Source organism: Esox lucius, chromosome 20, assembly GCF_011004845.1.
Source record: "Esox lucius isolate fEsoLuc1 chromosome 20, fEsoLuc1.pri, whole genome shotgun sequence".
Lineage (NCBI taxonomy): Eukaryota > Metazoa > Chordata > Actinopteri > Esociformes > Esocidae > Esox > Esox lucius.
The window spans coordinates 4,166,314-4,181,082 of record NC_047588.1 but is presented as its reverse complement, the minus strand read 5'-3'; positions in this window follow the sequence as shown (position 1 = coordinate 4,181,082).

Below are 14,769 nucleotides of genomic sequence, written 5' to 3'. Positions count from 1 at the left end.
GGCTCTGGAACCACACTCCTTGAGAGAAGATGGACTCTTCACCACTCTGGAGTTGCCCATGGTGAGAGGCGGCGGGCTGGTGTGGGTTTGCTCATAGCTCCCCAGCTCTGCCGCCATGTGTTGGAGTTTACCCCGGTGAACGAGAGGGTCGTTTCCCTGCGCCTACGGGTCGGGGATAGGTCTCTCACTGTTGTTTGTGCCTACGGGCCGAACCGCAGTGCAGAGTACCCGACCTTCTTGGAGTCTCTGGGAGGGGTGCTGGAAAGTGCTCCGACTGGGGACTCTATTGTTCTACTGGGGGACTTCAACGCCCACGTGGGCAACGACAGTGACACCTGGAGGGGCGTGATTGGGAGGAACGGCCCCCCTGATCTGAACCCGAGTGGTGTTCAGTTATTGGACTTCTGTGCTAGTCACAGTTTGTCCATTACGAACACCATGTTCAAGCATAAGGGTGTCCATCAGTGCACGTGGCACCAGGACACCCTAGGCCGCAGGTCGATGATCGACTTTGTTGTCGTCTCATCTGACCTGCGGCCGTATGTCTTGGACACTCGGGTGAAGAGAGGGGCGGAGCTGTCAACTGATCACCACCTGGTGGTGAGTTGGATCCGATGGCGGGGGAGGAAGCTGGACAGACTCGGCAGGCCCAAGCGTACTGTAAGGGTCTGCTGGGAACGTCTGGCCGAGTCTCCTGTCAGAGAGATCTTTAACTCCCACCTCCGGCAGAGCTTCGACTGGATCCCGAGGGAGGTTGGAGATATTGAGTCCGAGTGGACCATGTTCTCCACCGCCATTGTCGAAGCGGCCGCTCGGAGCTGTGGCCGTAAGGTCTCCGGTGCCTGTCGAGGCGGCAATCCCCGAACCCGGTGGTGGACACCGGAAGTAAGGGATGCCGTCAAGCTGAAGGAGTCCTATCAGGCCTGGTTGGCTTGTGGGACTCCTGAGGCAGCTGACGGGTACCGACAGGCCAAGCGGGCTGCAGCCCGGGTGGTTGTGGAGGCAAAAACTCGGGCCTGGGAGGAGTTCGGTGAGGCCATGGAGAAGGACTATCGGCTGGCCTCGAAGAGATTCTGGCAAACCATCCGGCGCCTCAGGAGAGGGAAACAGTGCCCTACCAACGCTGTTTACAGTAGAGGTGGGCAGCTGTTGACCTCAACTGAGGATGTCGTCGGGCGGTGGAAGGAGTACTTCGAGGATCTCCTCAATCCCGCTGACATGTCTTCCATTGAGGAAGCAGAGGATGAGGGCTCAGTGGTGGACTCGTCCATCACCCGGGCTGAAGTCACAGAGGTGGTCAAGAAACTCCTCGGTGGCAAGGCACCGGGGGTGGATGAGATCCGCCCTGAGTACCTCAAGTCTCTGGATGTTGTGGGGCTGTCTTGGTTGACACGCCTGTGCAACATCGCGTGGCGGTCGGGGACAGTGCCTCTGGGATGGCAGACCGGGGTGGTGGTCCCTCTTTTTAAGAAGGGGGACCGGAGGGTGTGTTCCAACTATAGGGGGATCACACTTCTCAGCCTCCCCGGGAAAGTCTATGCCAGGGTTCTGGAGAGGAGAATATGGCCGATAGTAGAACCTCGGATTCAGGAGGAACAGTGTGGTTTTCGTCCGGGCCGTGGAACACTGGACCAGCTCTATACCCTCTACGGGGTGTTGGAGGGTTCATGGGAGTTTGCCAAACCAATCCACATGTGTTTTGTGGATTTGGAGAAGGCATTCGACTGTGTCCCTCGCGGCATCTTGTGGAGGGTGCTTGGGGAATATGGGGTCCTGGGTCCTTTGCTAAGGGCTGTCAGGTCCCTATACAACCGAAGCAGGAGCTTGGTCCGCATTGCCGGCAGTAAGTCAGACTTGTTCCCAGTGCATGTTGGACTCCGGCAGGGCTGCCCTTTGTCACCGGTTCTGTTTGTAATTTTTATGGACAGAATTTCTAGGCGCAGCCAGGGGCCGGAGGGTGTCAGGTTTGGGGACCACACGATTTCGTCTCTGCTCTTTGCAGATGATGTTGTCGTGTTGGCCCCTTCTAACCAGGACCTTCAGCATGCACTGGGACGGTTTGCAGCCGAGTGTGAAGCGGTGGGGATGAAAATCAGTACCTCCAAATCCGAGGCCATGGTCCTCAGTCGGAAAAGGGTGGCTTGCCCACTTCAGGTTGGTGGAGAGTGCCTGCCTCAAGTGGAGGAGTTTAAGTATCTAGGGGTCTTGTTCACGAGTGAGGGAAGGATGGAACGGGAGATTGACAGACGGATCGGTGCAGCTTCTGCAGTAATGCAGTCGATGTATCGGTCTGTCGTGGTGAAGAAAGAGCTGAGCCGCAAGGCGAAGCTCTCGATTTACCAGTCAATCTACGTTCCTACTCTCACCTATGGTCATGAGCTTTGGGTCATGACCGAAAGGACAAGATCCCGGATACAGGCAGCCGAAATGAGTTTTCTCCGCAGGGTGGCTGGGCGATCCCTTAGAGATAGGGTGAGAAGCTCGGTCACCCAGGAGGAGCTCAGAGTAGAGCCGCTGCTCCTCCACATCGAGAGGGGTCAGCTGAGGTGGCTTGGGCATCTTTTTCGGATGCCTCCGGAACGCCTTCCTGGGAAGGTGTTCCGGTCCCGTCCCACCGGGAGGAGACCCCGGGGAAGACCTAGGACACGCTGGAGGGACTATGTCTCCCGGCTGGCCTGGGAACGCCTCGGTGTCCCCCCGGAAGAGCTAGAGGAAATGTCTGGGGAGAGGGAAGTCTGGGCATCCCTGCTTAGACTGCTGCCCCCGCGACCCGGCCCCGGATAAGCGGAAGAAGATGGATGGATGGATATTAAAATAATTATACATACAGGGCCTTCAGAGTATCCAGATCTTTTCACTTTCTCTACATTATGTTGTGTTTAAAACTTAATTGATTGTTGATTAAATAAATAAAAATTTGCCTTCAATATGCACTGATTGATTAATCTTCACCCCAGTTGGAGGTCCTGTGCACTCTAGAACACATTTTCTCTCAGGACCTTTCTGTACTTGGGTCTGTTCAGCCTACCCTCAATCCTGACCTGTCTCCTTGTCCCTGCCACGAGTCTCCAAAGTTCTTCCCTTTCAAAATAAGGGAGTCCACATAGAAAAAAGTTTGGAGAAGGCTTGGAATGGCTCATGATCCAAAACATTACAAACAACAGTAACTGTAATCTATTACATTACCAACAAAAAGATTGTAATCAGATTACAGATACTTTTGGATTACTTCAATTGAAAAATAATAGGTGCTTGAAATAATTATGACACATTGTAAGTTTGAGTTTATTATTTAATGTTATAAAAATATCGTCATTTGAACCAAAATATGAAAGGTGGACGCACATAACCAGTTTAGTGATGGAGGAAGTGCTAGTTTAAATGTCTCCGGTTTTGGTTGGTTGGATGGCTGGTAAAAACAGAGTATATCATTGATAATTTTAGCCGAGTCATATGAAATGTTATTTAGTTATCTACTCGATGCATCATTCTCAGAAAAATTATAAGCAATAGGCCTACCTGGTGTTATATCTTTTTCAGGTTTCAAGTTTTGAATTGTTTAATAGGTTAGGCAAGTATTTGTTAGATAGCTGTAACATGGCGCTGCCTTCAAGATCAAACATTATATGGAATTTACCACTACATTTGAGGAGAAAAGGTGTTTTGGGAAGCACTCTGCCAAAGGTTGATTATTTGCATTTGACACGGCCACATCAACACCGTCCATACAGGTAGATCATGTGATTCTGCTTGCTTTGTATCTCTGAAAATTGTGTTCATTGGTTATCATTGGCTGCTGGTGTCATTTACTTTAAGCTAGGAGTGCAGGTTTATAATCACAGTTTATTTCTTTCATTTGTGTTTTTAAAATCCATCACTGGTGGACATAATAATTGCAGGTTACGTTAGCATGGGTAAATCTTATTTCTAAGATTATTTCACGATTGCAAACGTGCATTCGCGTGCCGGGGGTTTCTGCAACATTTTGACAATGTTGGTTGTGGAGCAAGTCATCAGACTACTGCAGATTTAGTTTATGCGTGAAAAGCTACAGATATATTTTATACACAACAATGTCAATACCCTTTTTGAGTAATTGCCATTTATTTTTCAACAATGTTTTGAAGCAATTAAAAACATGAATAAAACACAAATAACAGAACAGGCTTTTTTTAAGTAATTAATTTGCATTTTATTGCATGACATAAGTATTTGATACATCAGAAAAGCAGAACTTAATATTAGGTAAAGAAACCTTTGTTTGCAATTACAGAGATCATATGTTTCCTGTAGTTCTTGATCAGGTTTGCACACACTGCAGCAGGGATTTTGGCCCACTCCTCCATACAGACCTTCTCCAGATGCTTCAGGTTTCAGGGCTGTCGCTGGGCAATACAGACTTTCAGCTCCCTCCAAAGATTTTCTATTGGGTTCAGGTCCGGAGACTGGCTAGGCCACTCCAGGACCTTGAGATGCTTCTTACGGAGCCACTCCTTAGTTGACCTGGCTGTGTGTTTCGGGTCGTTGTCATGCTGGAAGACCCAGCCACGACCCATCTTAAATGCTCTTATTGATGGAAGAAGGTTGTTGGCCAAGATCTCGCGATAACTGGCCCCATCCATCCTCCCCTAAATACGGTGCAGTCGTCCTGTCCCCTTTGCAGAAAAGCATCCACCTCCATGTTTCACGGGTGGGATGGTGTTCTTGGGGTCTTCTTACTGGTTGGTAGGTGATGCTATTTAATTATTTAAAAATCATACAATGTGATTTTCTGGATTTTTGTTTTAGATTCTGTCTCTCACAGTTGAAGTGTACATATCATAAAAATTACAGACCTCTACATGCTTTTTAAGTAGGAAAATCTGCAAAATCGGCAGTGTATAAAATACTGGTTCTCCCCACTGTACATTCAGATAAAAAGTCAGATTCTGGAAGATCGAGGTTTATTGGATTAATTGGAATGACTGAATATCTGACAGACATTTAGCGTGTAATGTAGAGATGTAGCCCATTCATATTGAAGTAAAAAGCAATTGTTTAGAAACCCATTTCCAAAGTCATTGTAGCCTACACAGCCCATAAGGTAAAATGCGAATTCCGTTTTTGGGTAATCAGAGTAATCAGATTAAGTTACTGAGTTTGAGTAATCAAAAAGCTATGTTACTGATAACAAATATGGACAGGTAACTTGTAACTGTAATGGATTACATTTAAAAAGTAACCTACCACACCCTGACAATGACCCAAAACATACAGCGAAAGCAACCCAAGAATTTTTTAAGGGAAAGAAGAGGAATATTTTGCAGTGGCCGAGTCAATCACCTGATCTCAACCCAATCGAGCATGTATTTCACTTGCAGAAGGCAAAACTTCAGCAAGTGAAGAAGAACACACAACTGAAGACAGCTGTAGTAAAGCAGTCAAGCAGTCATTGCCTACAAAGGATTCTTGACAAAAGTATTACAAATTAATATTTTATTTATTGTGTTAATTTGTCCAATTACATTTGAGGCCCTGAAATAAGGGGACTATGTATGAAAATGGTTGCACTTCCTAAACATTTCATACAATCTTTTTGTTCAACCCCTTGAATTAAAACTGAAAGTCTGCAATTCAATTGTATCTTGGATGTTTCATTTCAAATCCAGGGCCAAAATTATGAAAATTGTGTCAGTGTCCAAATATTTCTGGACCTAACTGTGTGCCTTGACACAATATCTTGTAGGTCTACAGAGAGTTCCTTGGACTATGCAGCCTTTTTACATGCGCTGTGAAGTGTGGGACCTCATATATTCAGGTGTGTGCCTTCTTAAATCCTGTCCAATCATTTTATTTTTCCACAGGTGGACTCCAATAAAATTCTACAAACATCTCAAGGATGATCAAAGGACACGGGAGCTCAATTTGGAGTGTCTTGGCAAATTAACTGAATAATTAGTCATGTGAACAGTATGTGCACAGTATGTTTCATGTCTTATTTGGATGAATAGATACAGCTCCTTTCCAAAAACATGAAAAATAAAGGTAAAGAGGAACACTCTTAATTTTTTCCGGAGCTGTATTTCAGATAAATTCCAACCATATTCATCAGGGAAACCCACTTTAACAAATCATAAAAATAGTGTTTACTTTGAAACCATCTATGCAATTAAAATAAACAGAAATTCCCTTTTTTTATGCGGAAAAAGGTAGGAAACCTACCTGTCAAATAAAATGTCTAAAAATAGAATCAGGTGCCCCAAAACAGGTACAAATTATTAAGTACACAATTTTCAGGGACCAGTTTTGGCAGAACATCCCAGAAAGTATTTTTAATATAAATGTTGATTCAAATAATGTATTCCCTATCGAGTGCTGGAGCAGCCCTTTCCAATGCCTCTGGCCCTCTCCCTCTTTGACAGTCACAGAAGTGTTGCTTCTAGGCTCCATAAAGAATCATCAGGACAGTTCAGCACATTAAGAGGCTTCACTGAGGTTTTCACTGAGGTTTTCATTCTGCCAATCAGCTGACAGGAGCCATTGGAATAATGCACCATGAAAAGCTGCCTCCCTTAGGACCGCCACATCATCTTTTCTTGAGCTTGAAAATGTAAACGTCCACCGCCCTCCATTGATTTTTAGATTTCAGTGGCATAAATTTGTGATGGCTCTTTAAAGAAATACAGCTAAATGCATTACAGTTTCTCTTGACAGATGGACACTAATTTCAGGTTGAGAAACCATTTAACATCAAGTAGAAAAAAGTTAAATTATCTTTATATTTGCTTGAATCGATAAGGAGAGCTGGCTAGCTAATTCCTCTCATTTGATGGACAGGAACAAGGCATTACAACATTATGCACACTGGCTAATGAGTTGGATAGGTAACAGGGCTCTCAAATCCATTTTGGTGACACGGTTCCAGGAAGAGATCAGTAGCATGTTTCAAATTAGACTTATATTAATGTCCTTGATGATATGCAAGGGTTGTATTGTCGGTGTGTAGATTTCCCCAGAGGGCCATGGAGGTCCAGGGTCCTGTAGTGGCATGATGAGAATGTATAAGAGGGATTCAGCTGGTCTGACCTCTCTTTCCTGACTTGACTTCAACAAGACAGAATGAGGCATCAGGTTATTATGCGCTAACACGAGCAAATGAGCACGGAAACCACTGATGAGCTGCGAGTGAGGACTTAGTGAAAACACAAAAACACCTGTTCATACACATACGTTGCCACAACCTCGCTGAAACGTTCTACAGATGCCAAGAGTTTTGGAATAGATTGTAAAGATGGAAACATTTTTCCCCCGTAGGATTTTTGCAGATGATCTGAATGCTTTCTCAATCCATCTTCATATTGTCTTTTTTTCTATATATTTTTTAAACCTTTTCCCTTTTCCTTCACTTTGTGGTATTAACCACCATTCCATCATTCTTTTTAGTAATTTTAACAGAAGCTTTTACCCAAAGCAACTTTCAGCAGCCTGTATTTCATTTGTTTTTAGCCAACCAACAAGCTCTGACAATTAACTGAAAATTACTTATCGGTTAGATTATCGGTTTCCTCACAGCAGCCGAATCTTGAGAACTGAATAATATATACATCTTTGGATTACATATCATTGTGTAGATCTGTCGTGGTGAGAGCAGGTCCGGAACCCCTGCAAGTTATCTTCAAATGTCAGGGATGATTATGCAAGATGCATTTCGTAAAAAATTTTGAACTTTATCATCCAATATCATCCAAAAAAGTTTGGCCTCTGTGACATGCTAAAAGTTTTACTTATTGTCATGTTCAAATCACTTATGCAACTTGAATCCGGTGTGCTTAACATCTCTCATTTAAAATTAATTTTTAAGGCCTGATTTAGATAAGTTGCATTAAAGATATTCTCTGAATTAGAGCCATAATCAATACAAAATAATACAATGTATAGTCCTTTTAATGACATAATAAAGACATGTGGTGTCATTATTGTCCACAATAGCATTATTGTCCTCCCCTCTCATTTCTCTCAAATTCTGCTGAAATCCTGAAAACTCTTTGGTCTACTTTTTCACCCTCTGTTTCTATCTTCCTTCCCCATGGATAATTTAACTGGATTTCCAGGCGGGCCACATTAGTCTGTCCTGCCGGAGCGATATCGTATGTGCTGACGGCACAGTTAGTTTTGGGTGTGGATCAGAAGCTCCCAGGCAGAATGGAATTTCCAGTTCTCCTCAGTCAATTCACTTTGACCCCTAGTGACAAAAGGACTGGAGAATCGCTCTTGCTGTTGTAGAGGAAATGTAAATTTGGGTTGGATGATGTTGTTTCAATAAATATATAAACAGTAGCTGTAGTTTAATATGGCTTTTTCATACTTCCTCTCTGGTGTGCATCTATGAGTAGGTGCAGGTATGTGTGCACTCACAAATGTGTCTGGGTGTGTGGTTCCTTCGGCAGGCCTATATTGAGAGGGACTGTTTCAGAGGGACGTGGAGAGGCCTGTCTCATCAGCCTGATGATGGGCTGTTTGGGATCTATCTGACAGCTAGAGGGTCCAGAGACAACAGATGGAAGCTCACCGCAAGCTGCTAAAGCGTTTTAGGGCGTGATGGGCGTAGCAGACATCTCTGACCTGACCTGACCTGTGCTCTCATGGCTTGGCCAGTTAACATACTCTGGTCTTGCGCCATCATTTATCACTAAATTCTTATGTGTTGCAGTCCCACTCCTTTATATTGTATTTTGATATGTTTTTATTAGGTAGGACAGGGAGGAAAAGTAGGAGAGGGAATGTGCTAGAATAGGAGTGGGCCAAATTCTAACCTGCGCTTGCACTCGTACATGTGTCCCGGTGGCATCGGCTTTGACACTCGAAACCAAACCAAGCCACACCAACTGCCATTGTGAATCACTAGTCCTCTACCGTAAAAGCTGGGTCTAATATTTCTTAAATCATCTACAAGATACTTTGACTATCGGATATGATTACATGCATAATACATAGTTTTCCTACTTACAAAGCATGTAGAGATCTGTCATTTTTATCATAGGTACACTTCAACTGTGAGAGACGGAATCAAAAAATCCAGAAAATCACATTGTATGATTTTTAAATAATTCATTTGCATTTTATTGCATGACATAAGTATTTGATCACCTACAATCAGTAAGAATTCCGGCTCTCACAGAACTGTCATTACCTGTATTAAGTGCACCTGTTTGAACTAGTTACCTGTATAAAAGACACCTGTCCACACACTCAATCAAACAGACTCCAACCTCTCCACAATGGCCAAGATCAGAGAGCTGTGTAAGGACATCAGGGATACAATTGTAGACCTGCACAAGGCTGGGATGGACTACAGGACAATAGGCAAGCAGCTTGGTGAGAAGGCAACAACTGTTGGAGCAATTATTAGAAAATGGAAGAAGTTCAAGATGACGGTCAATCTCCCTTGGTCTGGGGCTCCATGCAAGATCTCACCTCGTGGGGCATCAATGATCATGAGGAAGGTGAGGGATCAGCCCAGAACTACACAGCAGGACCTGCTCAATGACCTGAAGAGAGCTGGGACCACAGTCTCAAAGAAAACCATTAGTAACACACTACACCGTCATGGATTAAAATCCTGCAGCGCACGCAAGGTCCCCCTGCTCAAGCCAACGCATGTCTGAAGTTTGCCAATGACCATCTGGATGATCCAGAGGAGGAATGGGAGAAGGTAATGTGGTTTCATGAGACAAAAATAGAGCTTTTTGGTCTAAACTCCACTCGTCGTGTTTGGAGGAAGAAGAAGGATGAGTACAACCCCAAGAACACCATCCCAACCGTGAAGCATGGAGGTGGAAACATCCTTCTTTGGGGATGCTTTTCTGTAAAGGGGACAGGACGACTGCACCGTATTGAGGGGAGGATGGATGGGGTCATGTATCGCGAGATCTTGGCCAACAACCTCCTTCCCTCACTAAGAGCATTGAAGATGGGTCGTGGCTGGGTCTTCCAGCATGACAACGACCAGAAACATACAGCCAGGTCAACTAAGGAGTGGCTCTGTAAGAAGTATCTCAAAGTCCTGGGGTGGCCTAGCCAGTCTCCAAACCTGAACCCAATAGAAAATCTTTGGAGGGAGCTGAAAGTTCGTATTGCCCAGCGACAGCCCCGAAACCTGAAGGATCTGGAGAATGTCTGTATGGAGGAGTGGGCCAAAATCCCTGCTGCAGTGTGTGCAAACCTGGTCAAGAACTACAGGAAATGTATGATGTCTGTAATTGCAAACAAAGGTTTCTGTACCCAATATTAAGTTCTGCTAATGTATCAAATACTTATGTCATGCAATAAAATGCAAATTAATTATTTAAAAATCATACAATGTGATCTTCTGGATTTTTGTTTTAGATTCCGTCACTCACAGTTGAAGAGTACCTATGATATAAATTACAGACTTCTACATGCTTTGTAAGTGGGAAAACCTGAAAACTCTGTAATCCTATTTCATAGGTGAATTTCAGATTGATAACTTTCCTGCTGGAACTCGAGCCAGCTAGACCAATATAGCAAAGGCTTCTAGCTTTGGACACGTAAAACACCTAGTCCAGTACATTTAACGAGTTCTCTAATCACATTAAAGCTACTTCTGGCTGGTGCGCATCCTGATCCTTGAGCCTGTTGCTACGATGAGATACAATCCTAATTACAATTGTTTATTCCACTTTGGCAGTTTTTTTAAGCTCAGTCAGGGTTGCCTCGTTCAGCTTAAACTTCCAGAACACTGACCACTCAAAATAGGCTCCAGAACATTCCGTAGTGAAAGGATTTGACACATAAGACGTCACTGGTCGACTTGTTGACGTGCTGGCCATTGTTGTTGTGACGTGCACACGTGCTGGCCATTGTTGTTGTGACGTGCACACGTGCTGGCCACTGAGCTATAAATGAATGGCGCAGGAACTCACTCTCCCTCGTCTGGCCTGCCATGCCTGCACTGCTGCCTTAGCCTGCGGCACTCAATGAACACAGACACACACACACACACTTCTCTGGCCCTTACCCTCCCTCAGTACAACTCGGGTACTGCCTGAAAGTCAGCAGCAGACAGATTTTCTGCGTAAAAAGCAATTCCAAGTTGGCGATGGTGCAATTTAGAGCAAACGGGACCAAAATGGAAGACCATTTTCAAAGAAGCCCAATTTGTCAGAAAAATAGCAGACATGGCAACATTGAGCAGGACACTTCATCCAGCAGAAACAAGAGGTTCCAAAGCTTACATAGTAAGATTCTGTATTGTCCTCTAAGTTTAGGAGATGGAAATGGATCATATCAACAAATGTAATTTTGCTCTACAGTTTTGACAACCAATCTTCTTCTGCATTAGCTCCTAGTGGCACGGCAAGCTGCTCAATGCAAACATCAAAGTATTTTCTTTCTTAAAACATGATTACAACATTGTGTGTCAAGATAGGGAGTCCAAAGAAATGAAAGGAGTTCACTCTATCCTTTTTATCCTTATAAAAGATAGAACATTAAGTTGAGTTTATTCTTTAAACTAATTTTAACCACATGCATTCATTTTAATTCATTAAGTATTTTGGTATTTTGTTTTTTTACGTCAATTTCCATTCAACCCAAAACAACGGTTTACAGTATAGATGCAAGAGAACTTTTCCAAAGGAAATTCCAATAAAATTGACCATCTTACTGCCCCATAAGTCTGGGTTCAATTCCCACATCTGCCTGTCCCACTTTCACTCTGAATCCTCCTGTTATTAATTTTTCAAAATAAATATGTTCAAGTAATTAAACCTATTTAATTAAATAAGGGACATTATTTGACAGTGCTAGCAACACCAGGGTTTATGCATACAATGGTTAGAGTCCCACAGGATGTTAGTCCAAAAACACGTGCACTCACTAATATATGGTAACTTGGGGGTTCTGATCTGTCTAAAGATAGTTCTGTTTTTGATGCTACGGACAAGTGAACATGTCGTTGAATGCCCAGATTATTAAACAATGTTTTCTTGCAGTTAAAAGTCTCATAAGTCATATCAGTATGTGTGTGATTGATGAGTTCTCCGGTCATTATAGACCATTACGCTGCTGCAAGGTAACTGAGGGCGTCTGCTATGTACTTTTTGTAAAAAAGTTTTTTTCAAAACACTCAAAAACATGAACAAATATTCATTCTCAAGAGCCACTTTGGGTGTTTGCAGAACCTCATTTTTAAAACACTTTCTGTGTATCATAAACCGTACTTTGGGTATTACATTCAAACACCAGCCCACACACCAGTTCTCAGGTTGACAGCACAACTTTTCATTGTTTTATTACAAAATAATAGTGTTATTACTCTATTTTAACAGTGTATTGGTTTGTACAACACCTAGCAACAGAGCCAAAGGTCTATTCTCTGCAGCCTGGTTGTCCAGCCAAGTGGCTAGTAGGGCGGAACGTTTGACGTTTGGCAGGTAGCCCGTGACTTCAGCCCATCATATCAGCAGCAGCCAAGACGGCAGGATGGCAACTTATCTTGGGAACGGACCTAAATGGTCTAAAGCAGCAATCTGTGCTGACGACCGGGGAGCAGTCAGGTAATCCATAGCCATGACCACTGAGTTGGATTGGAAGGGGCCGTCGGGGATTCAATCACACTGCAAAGCTACGGAGAGAGCCAAAAGCTGTTGGAAGAGGCATTTGCCCATGAGGGCTTCAGGCCTGCAGATTATGAATAAGTCTGACACAAATAATAACGACATGACCGGCCTGTGACGCTCTCAGATTAGTCTCAGTCACTTTAGAAAGTGAAAATGTGATATGTAACAGAGTCAAAGAGGAAGAACCTAGTCTAATTGTATTCTTGTAAGACAGTATTCACAGTGATGTAAAGTTAAAGCCTGTGGATGGCCAACAGAGTCAAGAGGCCATCCTAATTAAGGACAGAGCCAAAAACACAGACCGGTATTCAGGCTTATTAACTCAGTCCAGTCCCACAGCCCTCACTTACTACAGTATTACCACGAATGCATTAAAGGATGTTCCGAGTTGGGTTCTATAACAGATGTTTCAGAGGATCTTAATTTGAACCAGTTTTATACAGCAAGAAACTAAATCCTGCATCAAAAGGACATGGGAATACTGTTTAATTATACTTAACGGAATACGTATAATTATATTTTCTGTAGAATCTAGAAGCCTATTCAAACCTGAAATACCCAATTTTGCATTTCCTGTTATTGTGTATTATTCCAGCAACAACAGCATGATCAAATTAAGATATGGCATCTGTGGAACATCTTCATTATTGACTTCCTGCTTTTGAGTCTGGTGTGGCCAGACATAATTATATTGTTTCATTGCAAACCCAGACGCCTGGCTTTCAGCAGTGCTTTGAAGGTGTGCCCATTTATAAAATATACAACTGTTAACCAATTGTGGCGTTACACTGTAATGTAAGAGATTGTGGTTAAGTGGATCTTCTCATACGGAGAATACGGTGAAGCCAAAGACTCATCATTATCACCAAGTCTCTAAAATGGAGAGACATTGGTTAAGATGACATTAAACTGACATCTCGATCACACCTACAATGCTATTGTAGAGAATTATCTGCCGGCATCATTTGGGTCCGTGAGCAACAAATGTTTGCCATTAACAATTTTATGCCAATGCTGCAAGGAAAACACAGCTTTCAGTTGGAAAGGAATACACTTCTGATGTACCGAAATGCAATGACACTAATAGGTGTGATTGAAGTTGGAGTGACTTGGGCTACTGTGGGGTGTGTGACAATGTCAGCAGGGTTGTACTCATCAGGCACCAAACAACTGAAAACTGAATGAAACAGCTTGGGCACATGCAAAGCTAACTGAGATCATCAGGTGACAGTGCATGTCTCTCAACCGTGGACCAACTATAGTTCATGATAGGACAAGCAGTAAGAAAAAGGCAGAATGTGGAAAGCCTCCCACCTGGGCTAACCCAATCTCCAAATCACCTGAACCCATTGGGAGATGATGCAACAGGAGAGTAGATACAACTGGATATTACTAAATCGGGGATAGTTGTTTTTGTTTGAAAAGCGTTTGCTACTGCAGACAATGATGAATACAACCCAGGCGTAGATTGGGAATGTGGTATGGAAGGTAGTATTCCATGGAGTATACTGCATGTCTTTCTCTCCATAAACACATTATCTTGAGGTATTGCTTCTGTCTGTATCTGGAGGGTGGCCCGAACGGTTCTATGACTTTCCCATCTGTAGAATACAGCCGCAACACTGACAGGAAGCTTCTCTGCCAACCCTGTACTCAGTTTTGTATTAATCTGGACACACTGTAGCAGAAAATTGTGAAACTGAAAACAAAAACAAGAGTTTATTTATGTGAGGGTTAATATATCTCCAAATTAAGTGCTGTGGTTAGTAAATTAGATAGATTGAAATCTTTTGCAAATTGTGAATCTTAGGAAAGACCTAGGGTACGATTTGTGAGCTCAGGAGATCCGGCGGGTTGAGTGTTCTTCCATCGCCGCAACTACATCAACAACTGAACCGCCAAAGACGTGTGTGGAGTTACTCCTGTTTTCACATGAAACCCATCCTGGTTGGCCTCGTGCAATGATGACAAGTCAGTGGTTGAGCGGAGGGAAGCCTGGTGTAATCACTTATATCCAGGTGCTGAACATAGCGACGAGATGGTGATTCAGAGGTAGTGGGAGTTGACCTCTCTCTCCACCTTAAATCCCACACCTCTACTGTGTACAACTGAGTCATTGATATTCTTGGAGCCTATAATTTTTATCCAG